This window comes from Dipodomys spectabilis, unplaced genomic scaffold, assembly GCF_019054845.1.
Source record: "Dipodomys spectabilis isolate Male_0828 unplaced genomic scaffold, ASM1905484v1 ptg000200l, whole genome shotgun sequence".
NCBI classification, from domain to species: domain Eukaryota; kingdom Metazoa; phylum Chordata; class Mammalia; order Rodentia; family Heteromyidae; genus Dipodomys; species Dipodomys spectabilis.
This window is the reverse complement of record NW_024870877.1, coordinates 2689745-2708749: the sequence shown is the minus strand read 5'-3', so window position 1 is coordinate 2708749 and position 19005 is coordinate 2689745.

Sequence of the window (19005 nt, the reverse complement as noted above, 5' to 3'; positions counted from 1 at the left end):
AAGCCGAGCGTGACACATGTTTTTCTTTTCTTTTAAAGTGCTCAGTGTCAGGTAGGATGTATAATTTGGATGCAAATCTATATGCTATGTAAGAGAATGTCATAAAGGTAAGAAATGTCATAGGCGGAAGGATTGTCGCTACAATAAATGAAAAACAGATTGAATTAGTAGTGAATCATTCTGGGATAAAATTAGACACAATAGTTATAGAACGTGAATTAAGTAAAATTCCTACATTATTAAGCATTAACAGAATAAAAATTATATGGAGACATAATTAAATACCTAATAATTGGTTGTAACACATGATGCATAATTTAATTATATATAGACATCTGTCTCATTATATAAAATATGTAATTATATGTATGGATGTATATACATATATTATAAACAATAGCAGGATATTAAGTAATTATTAATTAATGTTTTATTAGTTGTTCTAGAGACAAATCATTAAGGAGACATAACTTAATACGTAATAAATGGTAGTAATTATCTATAAACTAATAATATACAGACATCTCTCTTCTTATGCAATTTCTATACCTTCTGGGGCTAGGTGGTTGAGTGCTCACCTAGTAAGCACAAAGCCCTGGGTTAGATTCCTCAGTGCCATATAAACAGAAAACCCAGAAGTTCTGCTGTCTTTCAATCAGTTGAGCATTATCCTGGAGCACAAACGCTTAAGGACAGTGTCTAAGCCCTTACTCAAGGCCCAGGACTGCCGCAAAAAAAGGTAGAATGTTCTAACTGCAACTACAGAAGGGCAGGACTTCAAACACCTCATCACAAAGCAAGCTAGGAGTCTGGCGCTGACAACTGCCACTTAACCTGACTTAGCCAGATGTAAGCCGCTGCAACCCAGCTACATGGAACCAGAGGCTGCTGGCTTACCCCCATCATCCAAGCTGCTCGGGGGCTATAAAACCCAGCCCTGACAGGAAGTCAGTGAGTCTCTTTGAAATGAGATGATTATGCAGACAGGAATATTGAGGCTCAGATATGTCCCGATGGCAGGGATGAAATTATGTATTACTAAAGAGTGGGTGAGTTGTCTCTTGCAGACAATTTTTTTGTTTTGTTTTTCCTCAGTCATGAATCTTGAACTCGGGGCCTAGGCACTGACCCTTACCTCTTGGGCTCATGGCTAGCACTCCACCATGTGGAGCCAATGAGCCCCTTGCAGCAGAGTGTCATGGCCTAGGGTTCTATAGCCAATGTCTGTCATCCTGCCTTCTCAGGAAACTGAAATCTGAGGATCTGGGTTCCAAACTATCCCTGACACAAAAGGTCCCATGAGATTATATCTCCAATTCATCACTAAGAAACCTGAAGTGGAAGCAGGGTGCTTGAGGCTCATGTTGGTCATCCTAGCTACTCAGGAGGATGAGATCTGAGGATCATGGTTCAAAGCTAGCCTGGGCAAGAAAGTCCTTGAGACATTTAGCTCCAATGAACCACCAGAAAACTTGAAGTGGCTCTGTGGCTCAAGTGGTAAAGCACAAGACGAGCTGAAGAGCTCTGGGACAGCACCCAGCCTAGGCTTCAACTCCTGCAACCGATAACAACAAAAAAGAAAGAAACTAACTAACAAACCTGAAGTAGAGGGCTGGGAATGTGCCTTAGGGGTAGAGTGCTTTGCATATATGAAACCGTGGGCATGATTTCTCAAGACCACATCACTAGAAAAAAAAAGCCTGAAGTGTCTCTGTGGCTCAAGTGGGAGAGGGCTATCCTTGTACAAGAGAAACTAGGTACAGTACTCAGGTGCTGAGTTCAAGCTCCAGGACTGGTGTAAGTGTGCACGCACATGGACACCCACACACACACACACAAGCAGACCAGAAGTGAAGCTATGACACAAAATGGTAAAGCACTGGGATTCTGCACTGAGCTCATGCTCAGCAACCAGGCCCTGTGTTCAACCCAAAACCTAGCCACCCAGGGCCCAAGTAGAGGTCAAAGATTTCAAAACCTGATGAGCTTCACCAACCCCATATGACAGGGAGCGTTGTGATATCTGACATAAACTTGGATTTCTCAAGCTTCTGCAAACCTAGAAGAGATGTCATAGGCCCATCATCACCATCAATGAAACATCTCATAAGGCCCCTTGCCCGAGTTGTCTGCCAGAAGGACTCCTGAATTATATTGAGCACTGTATTTGAACACCAGTTATATTGTCTCAGGAAGGCAGGATAAGTGAACAGAACTTGGCCTGCCACAGGAGGTAGCACAAATGAAGGCTTCCTGTCAACATGGAGCACTGGGGAGATAGATAACTTTGGGTACAAAGAGGCCTTTTTCTCCTGACCGTCAGAGCCCTCCCACACTCCTCCTCACTAAGTGGCCCTGATGGAATTGTTTGTTACACAGCTGTACAGGAGTGAGGCCTTTTGTCTGCATATCCAGACAATGAGAGAGACTTCTTCCAGCAGGCCTTGGAGGCAGAGAAACCCTCAGCCTACACTGGGAACAGTGAAGGAAGCCTGAAATATGTACTGTCATGAAAGCAGTCTCTGTGTTATGAAATAATTGTATTGAATACAAATTTCCTAGCTTGGTGCCAATCATCATAGATACTCTGGAGCTTCACCTATAGGAATACATCCATATATACAAAAGACATGATGTACAGGCTATTTTTTTGGGGGGGGGGGCAGGTCCTGCAGTTGAAATATGACCCTAAGGGTCATATTTCAGGGGTTGTCCCTGAGCTCCTTTGTTCAAGGGTCATGCATTAACCTTGAGTCACTGCCTCACTTCTGTGTTTTAATTTGATCTTTTAGAAATAATAGTGTCATAGACTTTCCTATGCTGGCTGGATTCAAACTCAGATTCTCTACATCTCAGCCTCCTTAGGAGCTGGAATTACAGCCAGCAGCCACTGGCACCTGCCTTCCTTTTCTTCTTCATTTTTTAATCTGGATAATCTAACTTCTTCACAAGGTCATTCCAATGGTTTGAATTTATAAGTAAACTACCAAATGTTCTTTATAGATGCTTTCTCTGAGAATGAATCGCTCTTGTCATCTTCTCCTCTGGTCAGAGGTTGGAAGCCAAAAGTGAGAAATGAGTGTCGCAGGATTTGGGAGCAAATGTCTACAAGACATACCAGTTCTGTAACTTAGGATTGAACTGCAGTGAATTTATTGTCTCAGGATGAGAGGACCGAAAGCTGGAGCAATCTTCATGCTGTCTGCATTGCTCTTTTTGCCTATAAAATGATCTAATTATTATGAGTGTTTTTTGTCTCCCACTTTAATTATCTAGAACACACTAGAAGCATCTTCATGTGTCTGTTTTACTCTAGTTGCTCTCGAGATTTAGACTAAGGGTTTCTGTGAATCTGCTCTTGGTGAATCCCTGAGGAAAGCCGCTTGAAGCCCCCTCAAGAGATCAAAATCCAAAGCCAGCCTGAGCAGGAGAGACTGTGAGAGGCTTATCTCCAATAAGCCACCAGAAAAACAGAAGTGGAGCAGTGGCCCAGAGGGTAGAGCTCCAGCTTTGATAAAGCCAAGTAGTAGATACAGTCCAGACCAGGCAGGAAAGCCTGGGAGGCGCTTATGTCCAATTAACGCCCAGATGGCTGTAAGTGGAGTTGTGGCAGTGGTAGAGCCTCAGCCTTGAGCAAAACAGCTGAAGAATGCATCCGGCCTTGAGTATAAGCCCTGGGATGACCACAAAAAATTTCAAAAAGAGAAGGCCAAAAAAAATTCAAAAAAATGAGAGCCCTAACTACTAATGTGTGTATATTACCTCCCTGAGTGCAAACACACCCTATGAAATGCTTCTGCTTTTATTAACAGATTTATTTTTCAGATATGCTCTTGTGCATACTGCATCATTCTCTTCATTTCTGGCCCATGGCTTTTCTCTTCCAGGGTTCCAAGCATGTGACCTTATATGATGCCCACCTAAGCTCACAGTAGCCTTTATTTACATTTTATTATGAGGTGAAGGCCAGTACAGTCACAAATCAGGTAGGGGAAGAGAAGGTTATGTTTTGTAGAAATAACCTGTATTCAGAAAATTAAACTTGGAGTTGTTGGCTGGTAGCATAATTACGTAAAAACTACCACTAAGGAAAAGATAGGGGCCTGGGAATGTGAATTACTGAAAGAGTGCTTGTCTAAGATGCAAGAAGCCCTGGGTTTGATTCCTCAGTAGCATGGTGTGGCTCAAGTAGTAGAATGCTAGAGACAGTGCCCAGGCCTTGAGTTCAACCGAAGAACTGGCAAAGAGATAGCTAGGTAGGTATGTAGATACCTAAGTAGATAGATGGATGGATGGATAGATAGATAGATAAATAGATAGATAGATGATAGATAGATAGATAGATAGATAGATAGATAGATAGATAGATAGGTAGATAGATAGATAGATAGATGAACCTGCTCTTGGATGTCAGGAGTAACGAAGGGAATACTTTCCAGTGATGAGGCCTTCTGCAGTGTGCCATGCCACCAGCATCGCCTTCACACAACCACAGAGCAGGAAGACTGTGTCTGTCCCACTTCTCAGGAAGCCGAGGGCTCCAAAGCCAAGAAGGCAGAGCCAGGTTCTAACTCAGGTGTTCAGAGACAGAAAAGAAACAGCCCTACCTCTCTCCTTGGACCTGGGATTTTCATTAATGATGTGGAGAATGAAGGAAGGAAAAAGCACTGGCAGAGGTAGAAGAAGGGCCTTTAAATCTGACAGATGGAGAGTCAAAAACCCACTCCCTAAAACCAGCGAGCAAGGTTTTCTACTCTGTTCCTCCCCTATCTCCCTCTAAACTGGCTCTTGATTGTTAAACTAAAGATAGCCTGAGGCTCCCTTCACCTGAGGAAAACAAAATGAAAACGGCACCAAAAAAAAAAAATCTAGGAACCGACCATGGATGGTGTTTTCTTAGTTTTCCCTCCTTGCATGGTGATCATCCTGGGTCCAAATAACACTGCTGTAACCTGTAGGTCACCTGGCAGATTCTCTCTTTTCCTTCCTTGGATGTTGACTGTCCTGGGTCTAAATGACATGGTTGCAACCTGTAGGTCACCTGGCATTGCTGAAGGCTGGCAGGCTGGCAGAGAAGCCATAGGCCAGTCTGGACACCTATGCCCTGAGTTTGAATCTCAGTCATGCCACTTACAAAGGGCTGGAGAGCCTAAGAAGCTATTGCCTGTCTATAGGAACACCAGACAAATGTAATCAATGTCATGGTTGGATGAGTAGTTCATCAATCAGTCTAATATAAATTTAGACCCAATAATCACAGTTTATTATGCATTAAATCATAGTTTATTATGCATTAAAAGAATGCTATTCATTAAATGGAGTCCTCACTAAAGACCCGAGAACCTGTATGAACGTAATATATGTCATTTAATACTAGATAGACATCACTGGCAGTATCAAAATATCTAAATATATATTTACCTGTATACCACCGTCTGCATAGAAAGGTATTGCTATTTTGGCCAAACATGTGGCTACATACCAGGTCCTAGGATCCACTTGGCAGCTGAATGGGCTAGAGGCTGCCATGCTGACACTCACCCATTCATGAGTTGGGCCTTCTAAGCCCTCAGTTCAGGTCCCAGCATTGCCAAAAATTTCATGTTGGAATAAGATTACAAGTGTGACACCTGTTTTCCTTTTCTGTGCAAGTGCTGGGTGTCAGGTATGATATACATAATATGTGTGCAAAGCTACATGTTATGGAATAGATTGGAATAAATGTAATAAATGATATAGGTGCACTCAAGTCCATAAAATAAATGCTAATTCAATCAGTCAATAATAAAATATAATGAATCACTCCTGCAAACTTGGTATAGACTGAATATATAGATGTAAGTACAAAGCATATATTTAAAATGTCTATAAATGTTACGTTTTTCAGGCTAGTGCTTGAATTCTGGTCTAGGGAAGAGTTGAGAAGTTCATGCATGATTCATATAGGAAATGATAGGCAAGAACTTTGGCAAAATGATTATTTTTAATTAAGACTTCACGAAGTGTGACAATAATAATTACCTTCAGGAAATAGAGGCATTGGGAAAGATCCAAGAATTAGTAGTCACATGGTAGATAGGATTCCAACACAACTTGCCACATCTCTATACAAATAGGTATTTATTAGCATACTAGCTTCAGCTTATGAATGGATGAATATGGTGCACAAATCCCAACCCGGGGATCAATCTCTGATCCTGGGTATAGCCTAGATCTTTAATAGCTCAAAAGCTAGTGTGCTCATGTGGACCCATTAGAAAGTTGGGATTGCTAGGCCCGGAGTTCAACTCCCAGCAATGCCAAAAGGTTCATCCAGCTGTGTGAAGCCAATCTTTACAGTTGTTTTCCTGTCCTATGAAAGTCCTGGGACTCAGCGAGGATGGAGAATGCTATATAGGCAATTCTATAGCCATAGGAATAGGTTGTCATCCATGGCAGCACAGATATACCTGTCACCATACTCAATAAAATACACAATACACCCATGAATAAGACTCAAAATTTAAAAAATAATTACATTGAATGCAAGATGCATATTACACCTGTATGTAAATAGAGATCCCATGTTTAAAGGAGGTGGGCTTCTTATTTTGTCCACTGCTGGGTCTTCAAATCTGGCCTTTGACCAAGCTTTACATTCTAGTCTTCAGGGATGATGAGCTTCCCCTTCCCCCACAGTGCAATGGGGTTACCCAGACTTGAGCTCAAATTTCAGCACTGACAAAAGATTCATCCTGATGTCAGAAGCCAGTCGTTGCACCTCTTTTCCTCTCGTGTGGAAGTCCTGGGTCTCAGCTTGGATGGAGAGTGAATGCATAGGCAAATTTATAACCATGGGAACAGGTCGTCATCCATGTTAGCACAGTTAACATGTCACCATACTCAGTAAAATACACAATACATTCATAAATTAGACACAAATTAAGGAGAAGTGCACAGAATGCAAAATGCTGTCCACACATATTTATCAATATATATCCTATGTTTCAAGTATGATTTTATGCCTATCCTGGCCCTCCTTGGTGCTCGATGTCAGGTCCTGGGAACAGTCTAGCTCTTCAGTTGCTCACAGGCCAGTGTCCTCACTTTGACCCTTTTGCCAATTGGGCCTGCTAGGTCCTGAGTTCAACTCCCAACAGTGCTAAAACATGAATCCTGATGTGAGAAGCCCATCGGTCCACTTGTTTTTTTGTCCGTGAAAGTCCTTGGTCTGAGCTAGGATGGAGAAGGCATAGGCAACTCCATGGCCATAGAAATAGGTTCCTATCCATGTCAGCACATTTATATCTGTCATCATACTTCATAAAATACAGAATGCAACCCTGATTAAGACACACAACAAAAAGAATAACTACACTGAAAACATGATGCATTCCACACATGTATGTAAATAGAGATCCTATGTGTAAAATAGGTGGGCATATGATTTTTTTCAGAGCTGGGCCTTCAATTCAGGCCCTGGGACCAGGCCTGATTTGTAGTCTTCAACGATGGTGAGCTTCTCCTTCCCCCACAGTGCAAGAGAGTTACCTAGACTTGAGTTCGCATTCCAGCTCTAGCAATAAAATGGTGTGAATTCTGAGCTAGGGTGCTTCATTTATAATTTTTTAATTTTTTTTTGCCACACCCAGGGCTTGAACTCAAGTTGTGGCAACTCTGCCTCAGGTCCGATCATCCTAGGCTGCAGCCTCTGGACCCACAGCCCATCCTTGGATCCTAGGACCCCAGGGCTTGGAGGAAAAAGAAAAGCCGGATGGAGGAAAAAAACGCGGTGGGAAGTTCCAGCTGGCGCTTTTAGGTTTTTTTTTTTGAATGTTGACCATGGTGGGACCAAACCCGGCAGACTGCAGATTGAAGGTCACCGGATGTGGCTGAAGGCCTGCTGGCTATCAGGGGAGCCACAGGATGACCGGGCAATGGAGACCCCGAGGTTGAATCCCAGTCAGCCTCCCTACATTGCGGGAATGGCAGGAGATCCTGCGATACTCGATTCCGGACCTAGGAAGAATCGTGAAATGAGATCAATCTCATCTTTGAATGAGTAGTTCCTGAGAATGTGAGTAGGAAATGATAGTCAAGATTCATGGGGTATCAATTATTTTTAATGAAGAGTTGATGAAGCATATCTATAATCATCACAGTCATGAAATGGAGGCATCGGGGAAGGTTCAAGAATTGGTAGTCACAGGGTAGATCAGATTACATCACAGCTCGCCATCTCTCCTACTCCATACAGACATGTACTTATTTGCATACTACCTTCAGCTGATGAATGGATGATTATTGTGCTCCCCCTGCCTTACTCCCTGGGCTAGATCTCAAGTCCTGGGAACGCCCTAGCTCCTTAGTGGCTCAATGGCTGGTGTGCTTACATGGACCCATTCACCTACTGGGCCTGCTAAGTGGTGAGTTCACATCCCAGCAGTGCCAAAAGATTCATCCTGTCAGAAGCCAGATGTTGCACCTGTTTTCCTTACCTGTTTGAGTCCTAGGTCCCAGCTATGATGCCATGGCCAGTGGCCATGGCAAAAGGTTTTCATCCATGTCAGCCCAGTTACACCTGTCATATATACTCAAAAACATACACAATACGTCCATGAATAGCATACAAGAATAAAGACGATAACTACACTCAATGCGCGAGCCAGTCCACACAATGGATGTGAATATACATCCCATATTTCAATGATGCATTGAGGACTCTTGTGACCAACCTGGTGCTCGATCTCAGTTCCTGGGAATGGCCCAGCTCCTTAGTGGCTCACAGGCTGGTGTGCTCATGAGGACCCATTGGGCAGTTGGGGCTCCTAGGCACTGAGTTTGAATCTGAGCACTGCCAAAAATTCACCCTGATGTGAGAAACCATTCATTGCACCTGTTCTTCTGTGCTGTGCAAGTTCTTCGTCTCAGCTAGGATGGAGAATGATTAGGCAACTCTATACTCATGGGAATAGGTTGTAATCCAGGTCACCACACTTATATCTGTCATCCTATACTCAAGAAAATACACAATACATCAATGAATAAGACACCAGATAAAGACAATGACTACACCGAACCCAAGATGCTGCCCACCCATGTATGGAAATAGAGATCCTCTGTTTAAATACTGAATTTATGACTACGATGGCCCCCACTGGGGCTCAGTCTCAGGTCCCGGGAAAAACGTAGCTACTTAGTGGCTCACGGGCTGGTGTGCTCACGATGACCCATCCACCACTTGGGTCTGCTAGGCCTTGAGTTCAAATCCAAGCACTACCAAAAGATTCATCCTGATGTTAGAAGTCAATCGTTGCACCTGTTTTCCTATGCTGTGAAAGTCCTGGATCTCAGCTAGGATGGAGTATGCCATATAGGCAACTCTATACTCATGGGAATCAGTTGACATCCATGTCAGCACAGTTATAGTTGTCATCACACTCAATAAAATACACAATGCACCCATGAATAAGACACAAAATCAAGAGAACCAGTACACAGAACGCAAGATGCTTTCCACCTATGTACGGAAATATAGCTCCTGTGCTTAAATTATAAATTCATGAATATATTGACCACCGCAGGTCACTACCTCAGGCCCTGGGAATGGCCTAGCATCTTAGTGGCTCACAGGCTGGTGTGCTCACCTTGACCCATTCACCAATTCTGCCTGCTAGGCTCTCAGTTCAAAAACCAGCACAGCCAAAAGAGTCATCCTGATGTGAGAAACCAATGGATCCACATGATTTCCTGTCCTGTGAAGGTCCTGAGCCTCAGAGAGGATGGAAAATGCTATATACACAACTCCATAGTCATGGGAATAGGTTGTCATCCATGGCATCACAGATATACCTGTCACCATACTCAATAAAATACACAATACATCCATGAATAAGACTCAAAATTAGAAAATAACGCATACCACACCTGTATGTAAATAGATATCCTATGATTAAAAGAGGGGGGCTTCTTATTTTGTTCAGTGCTAGGGCTCCAAATCAGGCCCTGATCCAGGCCTAACATTCTAGTCTTCAAGGATGGAAAGCTTCCCCTTCCCCCCAGGGCAATGGGGTTACCCAGACTTGAGTTCAAATCCCAGAACTGACAAAAGATTCATCCTGATATCAGAAGCCAGTCGTTGCACCTGTTTTCCTGTGTCTCAGCTAGGATGGAGAATGAATGCATAGGCAACCTTATAACCATGGGAACACGTCATCATCCATGTCAGTAGTTATACCTGCCACCATACTCAGTAAAATTCACAATACCTCCATGAATTAGACACAAATTAAGGAGAATTGCACTGAATGCAAGATGGTTCCACAAATGTATGTCAATACAGATCCTATGTTTGAAGTATGAATTTATACCTATCCTGGCCCTCCCTGGTGCTCGATGACAGGCTTACCTTCTCAGTTTCTCACAGGCCAGTGTCCTCCCTTTGACCCTTTCGCCAATTGGGCCTGCTAAGCTTTGAGTTCAAATCCCAACTCTGCCAAAACATGAATGCTGGTGTGAAAAGCCCAGAGTTGCATCTGTTTTCCTGTACTGTGAAAGTTCTGGGTCTCAGCTAGGTTGCCGTATGCTATATAGGCAACTCTATACTCATTGGAATCCGTTGCCATCCATGTCATCACAGTTATATCTGTCATCACACGCAATAAAATACAAAATGCATCCCTGATTAAGACACACAATAAAAAGAATAACTACACTGAATACATGATGCATTCCACAGATGTATGTAAATAGAGATCATCTCTGTAAATTATGAATTTATATCAATAATAGACCACACCAGGGTTTGATCACAGGTCCTGGGATGGACCTAACCCCCTATTGGCTCATGGGCTGGTGTGCTCACCATTACCAATTCACCAGTTGGGCTTTCTAGGCCTTGAGTTCAAATCCCAGCACTGTCAAAAGATTAATACTGATGTGAGAAGCCAATTGATCCACCCCTTTTCCTGTGCTGTGAAAGTACTGCTTTTCAGCTACGAATGGAACATACTATGTAGCCAACCTATAGCCATGGGAATAGGTTGACATACAGTTTAGCAGTTATACCTGTCACCATACACATTAAAATACACAATAACTCCATGAATTAGACACAAATTAAGAAGTGCACCGAATGCAAGATGCTGTCCTAACATATTTATCAATATATATATCCTACGTTTAAATTATGAATTTATTCTTATCCTGGCCCTCCCTGGTGCTCTATGTCAGGTCCTGGGAACAGTCTAGCTCTTCAGTTGTTCACAGGCCAGTGTACTCACCTTGACCCTTTCAACAATTGGGCCTGCTAGGTCCTGAGTTCAAATCCCAACAGTGCCAAAACATGAATCCTGATGTGAGAAGCCCATCGGTTCACTTGTTTTTTTGTCCTGTGAAAGTCCTTGGTCTGAGCTAGGATGGAGAAGGCATAGGCAACTCCATGGACATAGAAATAGGTTGTTATCCATGTCAGCACAATTATATCTGTCATCATACTCAATAAAATACAAAATGCATCCCTGACTAAGACACACAATAAAAAGAATAACTACACTGAAAACATGATGCATTCCAGACATGTATGTAAATAGAGATCCTATGTGTAAAATAGGTGGGCATATGATTTTTGCCAGTGCTTGGGATTCAATTCAGGCCCTGGGACCAGACCTGATTTGTAGTCTTCAATGATGGTGAGCTTCTCCTTCCCCAACAGTGCAACAATGTTTCCCAGACCTGAGTTCAAATCCCAGCTCTAGCAGTAATATGGTGTGAATTCTGAGCTAGGGTGCTTCATATATACGTATATATACACATATATACACACATATATACGTACATATATATATATATACATATATACGTATATATGTATATATACATGTATGCATACATATGTGTATATATGTATACATATATGTATACATATATATGTATACATATATGTATATGTATACACATATATACATATGTGTATATATATATATATATATTTTTTTTTTTTTTGTTCACCAGACCCGGTGCTTGAACTCAAGTCGTGGCAACTCTGCCTCAGCTCCGATCATCCTAGCCTGTGGCCTGTGGACCTACAGCCCATGCTCAGGTCCTAGGACCCCAGGGCTTGCAGGACAATCAAAATCCACGAGGGGAAAAAGAGCGGTGGGTATTTCCACCTGGTGCTTTTACATTCATTTTCCTTTGCACGGTGACCATGGTGATTCTGAACCCGGAGACCTACAGAGTGAAGTTAACCTGGAGTTGGTGAAGGCCTGAAGCTGTTGGGGAAGCCCAGGCCGACCGGGTAACGGAGGCCCCGAGGTCTAATCCCGGTCAGCCCCCTTCATTGAGGGAATGGTGGGAGATCCTGAGATACTCATTTCCGGACCTAGTAAGAATCATGGAATGTGATCAATCTCATCCTTGAATGAGTAGTTCCTGCAGGATGTGAGCAGGAAATGATAGGCAAGATTCCTTGGGTATCAATTATTTTTAATGAAGAGTTGATGAAGCATGACCATAATCATCACAGTCATGAAATGGAGGCATCCGGAAAGATCCAACAATCAGTAGTCACAGGGTAGATTGGATTCGATCACAGGTTGCCATCTCTTCTACTCTATACAAATATGCATACTGTCTTCAGCTTATGAATGGAAGACTATTGTGCTCTCCACCTGCCCTACTCCCGGGGCTCAATATAGGTCCTGGGAACAGCCAAGTTCCTTAGTTGCTCACATCATGGTGTCCTCCCCTTGATCCTTTCTCCAATTGGGCCTGTTAGGCTCTGAGTTCAAATCCCAACACTGCCAAACGAGGAATGCAGGTGTGAGAATCCAATCTGTCCACCTGTTTTCCTGTCCTGTGAAAGTTCTGGGTCTCAGATATGATGGAGAAGGCTTAAGCAATTCTATAGACATGAGAAAAGATTGTCATCCATGCCAGCACAGTTATATCTGTCATCATGCCCAATAAACAAAATGCATCCATGACTAAGACATACAATAAAAAGAATAACTACACTGAACAAATGTATGTGAATAGAGATCCTATGTTTAAAATAGGTAGGCATATGATTTTTGTCATTGCTGGGGCTTCAATTTAGGCCCTGGGAGCAGACCTGACTTTTTAGTCTTCAAGGATGGTAAGCTTCTCTTCTCCAACAGTGCTATAGTGTTACCTAAACCTGAGTTGGAAGCCCAGCTGTGGCAGAAAAATGGTGTGAATTTTGAACTAGGGTGCTTTATTACTTTTTTTAGTTTTGTTTTTGCTCACCAAGGTATTTGAACTCAGTTCATGGCAACGCTGCCTCAGCTTCAATCACTTTAGGCTGGTGGGCTGGCACAGGCCCATAGTCGATCCTGTGATCCTAGGCGCTGAAGCTTTGCAAAAGTTAAAAAAAAAACCCACACAGAAAAATAGCCATGGGCTGAATTTTTAAAATTTTCTTCCTTTGCATGGTGACCAATCTGGGTCTGAATTACACGGCTATAAAAGGTACTTCACTTTGCATTGGCCATGGCTAGCGTGCTATCAGGGAAGCCACAGGCCCATATGTCATCGTAGGCCCTGATTTTTAATCCTGGTGCTGACACCTACCAATGCAGAGACTTCCCAAGAGACTCATTCTTATGCATGGGAATAACAATAGAATGTGAGCAAACTCATGATTGAATGAGAAGTTTCTGCGGGCATCAGTCTAGTATAAAATTAGAGGCAATGATCTTAAGATGCTGATTGATCTTAATGAATGATTTATTAAGCATGAAAACAATACTATTCCTTCAATGGCGGCATAATAAATTCCTAAGAGTTGGTAGGAATGTAGTTTATGTCATTGAATCCTAGGTAGATGTCTCTGGAATTCTGTACAAATATGTATTTATTGATATACTACCACCTGTCTATCCATGTATGGCTATTTTGTCCTCCCATGTGGCTCAATCTCAGTGTCTGGGAACTGCCTGCAGCTTTTTGGCTAGAGGATGCCATGTTGACACACTCATTCATGAATTGGGTCTGCTAGGCCCTGAGCTCAGATCCCAGCACTTCAAACAATTGGATTGTGGAATAAGAAACCAAGTGTGAAACCTGTTTTCCTTTTCTCTGGGTGTCAGACATTATGGAGAACACGTCTACAAATTTAGATACTATGTGATGGGATGTCATCAATATAATAAATGGAATGTATATCATATGTCATCACAGTCAATAAATGGTAAATAAATGAATAAAACAAAAATACAGTCAATAAACAGGATATAGAATGAACATCTATAGGTAAGTACAAATCCTATCTTTATAATGTATATAAACAGTATGTTTTCCAGGGCTGGGATTGAATTCAGGCCTAGGGACCAGGCCCGACTTTCTTGTCTTCAAGCATGTTGAGCTTCCCCTTCATCCACAGTGCTGCAGTTACCCAGACCCTGAGTTCAAATCCAAAGCCTGGTAGGGAAAATTGGCGAGAATTGAAAGCAGGGAGCTAAATTGTGTGTGTGTGTGTGTGTGTGTGTGTGTTTTGCAAAGCAAGGTCTTGAACTCAGGTCGTGGCAACTCTGCCTCAGCTTCCATCACCCTAGGCTGGGGTGCAGCCACTGGAGCAACAGCCGATCCTGAGATTCTAGATCTCCAGGCCTTGTGTGGGGAAAAAATGTGCACAGAAAAAAAGTGGTGGGAAGAAAAAAATAGGGCTAGGAAGGTGGCTCAGTGGTAGAGCACTTGCCTTGCATGCTTGAGGCCCTGGGTTTGATTCCTCAGCACCATATAAGCAAAAATAAAAAAGCCGGAAGTGGTGTTGTAGCTCAAGTGGTAGAGCGCTAGCCTTGAGCTGAAGAGCTGAGGGACAAGGCCCAGGCCCAGAGTTCAAGCCCACGATTGGACCCCTCCCCACAAAAAAAGGAGGTAGAGCCAGGTGCCCGTGGCTCACAACTGTCATCATAGCTACTCAGGAGACTGAGATCTGAGTATCTCTGTTCAAAGCTAGCCTATACAGGAAAGTCAGTGAGACACTTATCTCCAAGAAATCACTAGAAAAATGGAAGTGGTGATGTGACTCAAGCGGTAGAGTGCTTGCCTTCAGCTGAAGAGCACAGGAACAGCGCCCAGGCCCAGAGTTCAAGCCTTATGACCGACCAAAAAAGAAAAAAGTGATGGGATTGCGTTTTTACATTTTCTTCCTTTGCACCGTGACCATCTGGGTCTGAATGACATTGCTCCAAAGGGTACTTCACCTTGCATTGCTGAAAGATGGCAGGGTATTGGGGAAGCCATAGTTTCACACGGCATCGCAGGCCTAGAGTTTGAATACCAGTAATGCCACTTCCAGATAGCGGGAGATCCTAAGAGACTCGTTCCCATCCATAGGAATAATGATGAGCTGATCGTGAATGCTACTCATATAAAATTAGACTTCATGATTTCAGTAGACTGATTCCACTCAATATGAAGCGTTAAAAGAATACTATTTCTTACAGATATGCAATAATTCCAGGACACTGATTTACTTAGTAGTTTATTAAGGATGAAAACAATAACATTAATTATATGGAGGTGTAATAAATACTCATGAACTGGTAGAAATGTAGTCTATGTAACTGAATAATGTGTAGACATCTCTGGCACTCTATAAAGATATATATTTATTAGCATACTACCATCTGCGTGTCACTCTGTTCTTATTTTGTCAAACCCTGGGGCTCGATCTCAGGTCTTAGGAGCTGCCTGTCAGGTCAATTTGCCCCAGGATGGCATGCTGACACTCATCCATTAGTGAATTGGGCCTTGTAGATTCCAGCATTCCCAAAAAATGAATCGTGGAGTAAGAAGGTGATGGTGACACAAGTTTTCCTTTTTTGTGAAAGTCCTGGGTGTCAGGTATGAAGTGGAACACATACGCAGACCTATATCCTATGGAATCAATGTAATCAATGTTCTGTGTGCCATAATATTCAATAAAATGAATAACCAATACATGAATAAAACAAAAAATAAAATGAATACACTGAATGCTATATGGAGTCAACCTATGTATGTAAATATAAATCATATATATAAAATGTACATGAATAGGATGTTTTCTAGTGCTAGGGATTAATTTCAGGCCTAAGGAATAGACTTGAATTTCACAACTTCAAGGAGGTGAGCCTCCCCTTCTCACACAGTGCAACAGAGTTACCCAGACCATGAGTTCCAATTCCAATCTTGACAGAAAAAAATGGCAGCTCTATACTATGTGATGCCCAATTCTTAGGTATTTCATTATGCCTCCATTCAATGATGTGATTATTTAAATGCTTCATAAACTATTAATTAAAATCAATCCGTTTCATAGAATATAATTTGTACAATTTTATACTAGAATCATTCAAGAACTGCCCATTCAATCATGACATATATCACATGCCTTTGGTATTCATATGGATAGGATTGAGTTTCTTAGGATCTCTAGCCATTTGGACGTGGCAGGACCAGGATTCCAATTGTGGGTTCCAGTTCCCACCACTTCAACCCGAGGATAGGGAACTCACTGGTCTGTGCCAGAACATCAGCAAGGCCAATGATTAGGTAGGCACCAATGGCTCTCAGCAGTCCTGCTTGACACTTTCAAGGCTGTGATAGGAGGATCATGGTCAAAGTCACCCTAGGCAGGAAACTCCTTGAGACCCTGTCCAACTTCAGTGCCAACAAAGCCAGAAGTAGAGCCATGTGGCTTCACTGGTTGAGGCTAGCCTTGAGCAAAAGCAGCTCAAGGACTGTGCCCAGATTCTGAGTTCAAGGTCCAGGACTAGCAACAAACAGACATACACAACAATCTGTGCAGCTATCCAGCTAAAGCAGGTCACCCTCTTGTTCCCGACTGGATTGGACTGAGTTTCCTGGGAAAGGGGCTGCTGTCATCTTGACTCTGCCCATTCTGCCTGCATCACAGGATTCCTGCCACACCCCCATTCTTTCATGGTTCTTTCTGACCAATGGGAAATAAGAATGGTGCCCACGCCCACATTCCATGCTGCTCGGTAACACCTGGATTCCCTCAGTTGGTTGACACCAATACCAGCAGTTGAGGAAGGTTGAGGTGGCTGAGTGGTGAGCAAGAGACTTGAGGAGACTTTGGACTAAAGTAGGAAATTGACGTCCTAGTCAATGAGTCGGAGAATAGAGGATTTCCCAAAGCCTGGGAATGTGGACAGCCCATCTTTCCCAGTGCTCAGATATCTGAAACAACAAGACTCCATGATAGAGCTGCAGGCAAGAAACTGCAACAAGAACACTGGCAGAAGAATCCTCCCGACAGACCTGCAACATTCAAGAAAAAAAAGAACACGAAAAAGAGAAGGATCCCCAAGACAAACGCCTCTGGGGAGCGTGATTCAAAGCAGAGTCTGGCCAAACGTGATGCTGACCACAGGCCTCCCCTGCCTATGGACACAGTCACAGCCACCAGCGTCCAGAGTGTCGATGGTCCCGATACCACCAAGGATCCACAGAGGTGTTACTGACATGAGGTTCCTGCCCTGGATCTCAGCAAAAGAAGTAAAGAGTCGCTCTGTGCCAAGATCCAATCACTGAAGCAGAAAAGGCCAGACCTTCAGGATCAATGGGAGAAAGAGAGGGAGAAGATAGCCCAGCTGTATGCAGCACTGAAAACGGAGCTAGAGATCCACAAGGCACCCATACAGAGGTCGGTTTGGTAGAAAGTTATTTACAATATGCACTGTCCCGCTTGCAGCACGCGACCAATGACAGAGAAGAGAGCACGAAGTTCTCACCAGCTGCCTGCAGGCTGGTGGAGCTGGAGATGGCAGCGTCTGTGGTCACTGCTCACAGAATGAGACTGAAATGTTCTTCAAACAGCTGAATGATGTGACCCTTCAGCTCGAGGAAAATATTAGAAGCTTCAATGATCTGGAGCAAGTGAACACTGAGTTGCAGGAGAAGCTGAAAGTGCTCTGGACACAGTGGAGCAACATGAAGAGAATCTGCAAGTTCCAACAAGCGCTGGTGGGCCATGAGTTACTAAAGACACTACTGGACAACCTGAACTGGATGGTGACTGCAGCGAATCTAGAGAGACACACCTTCATGGAAGACCTGAGCATTGAGAAGTCCGTGCAGCCGGGCGCTGGTGGCTCACGCCTGTAATCCTAGCTACTCAGGAGGCTGAGATCTGAGGATCGCAGTTCAAAGCCAGCCCGGGCAGGAAAGACCGTGAGACTCCTATCTCCAATAAACCACCAGAAAACCGGAAGTGGCGCTGTAGCTCAAGTGGTAGAGCGCTCGCCTTGAGCTGAAGAGCTGAGGGACAGCGCCCAGGCCCAGAGTTCAAGCCCCACGACCGACAAAAAAAAAAAAAAGAAGTCCGTGCAGAAGGAGGAGGCCCGGTGGCAGACCCAGTGGATGAACCAACTGACAGAGGAGAAGATCGAGGAGCAAGGCAGGTGTTTGACCTAGAGGAGGAGCTGCAGGAACTGAGACGGAAGCAGGCAGAACCACGGCCCCCTGCGGGACCATCTCCAGCCAAGCAGCAGGTGCAGGCCCAGGCTTACTGCACGCAGATGGAGTTGAAAAGCCTGGAGGAACAACTTCACATCCAGGTCCAGGAAAACCAGAGGCTCTGTTTCCAGAACGGAGCAGCAGAAGCAACTGTGGAGACCGGAGGAAAAGGCCAAGGATCAGCAAGAGATCCCTGAGACCCCACGATGCACATGTGTGTGCAGTGGACAGATGGAGGAACAGCTGGCCCTGCTGCGGGATGCTCTTCACAGGGTGAGCAGTGAGAAAGAGAAGCTCGCCAGCATCCTGTATTCAGAGCAGCAGATGAAGAAACACCTGCTGGAACAGCTGGACCACCCAGAGGAGAAGATATAGGAATGGAAAGAGATGGCTGAGAGAGAGCCAAGCAGCTCAGGAGTGGAAGGAGCAGTCCCTTGCCCAGCTGCAGGAGCTCAGAACCACCTGTGAGCCACACATCACCTCCAATGAGCAGCTGAGCTCCGAGAAGGAGGCACTGCAGCAGCACCTAGAGAGGAA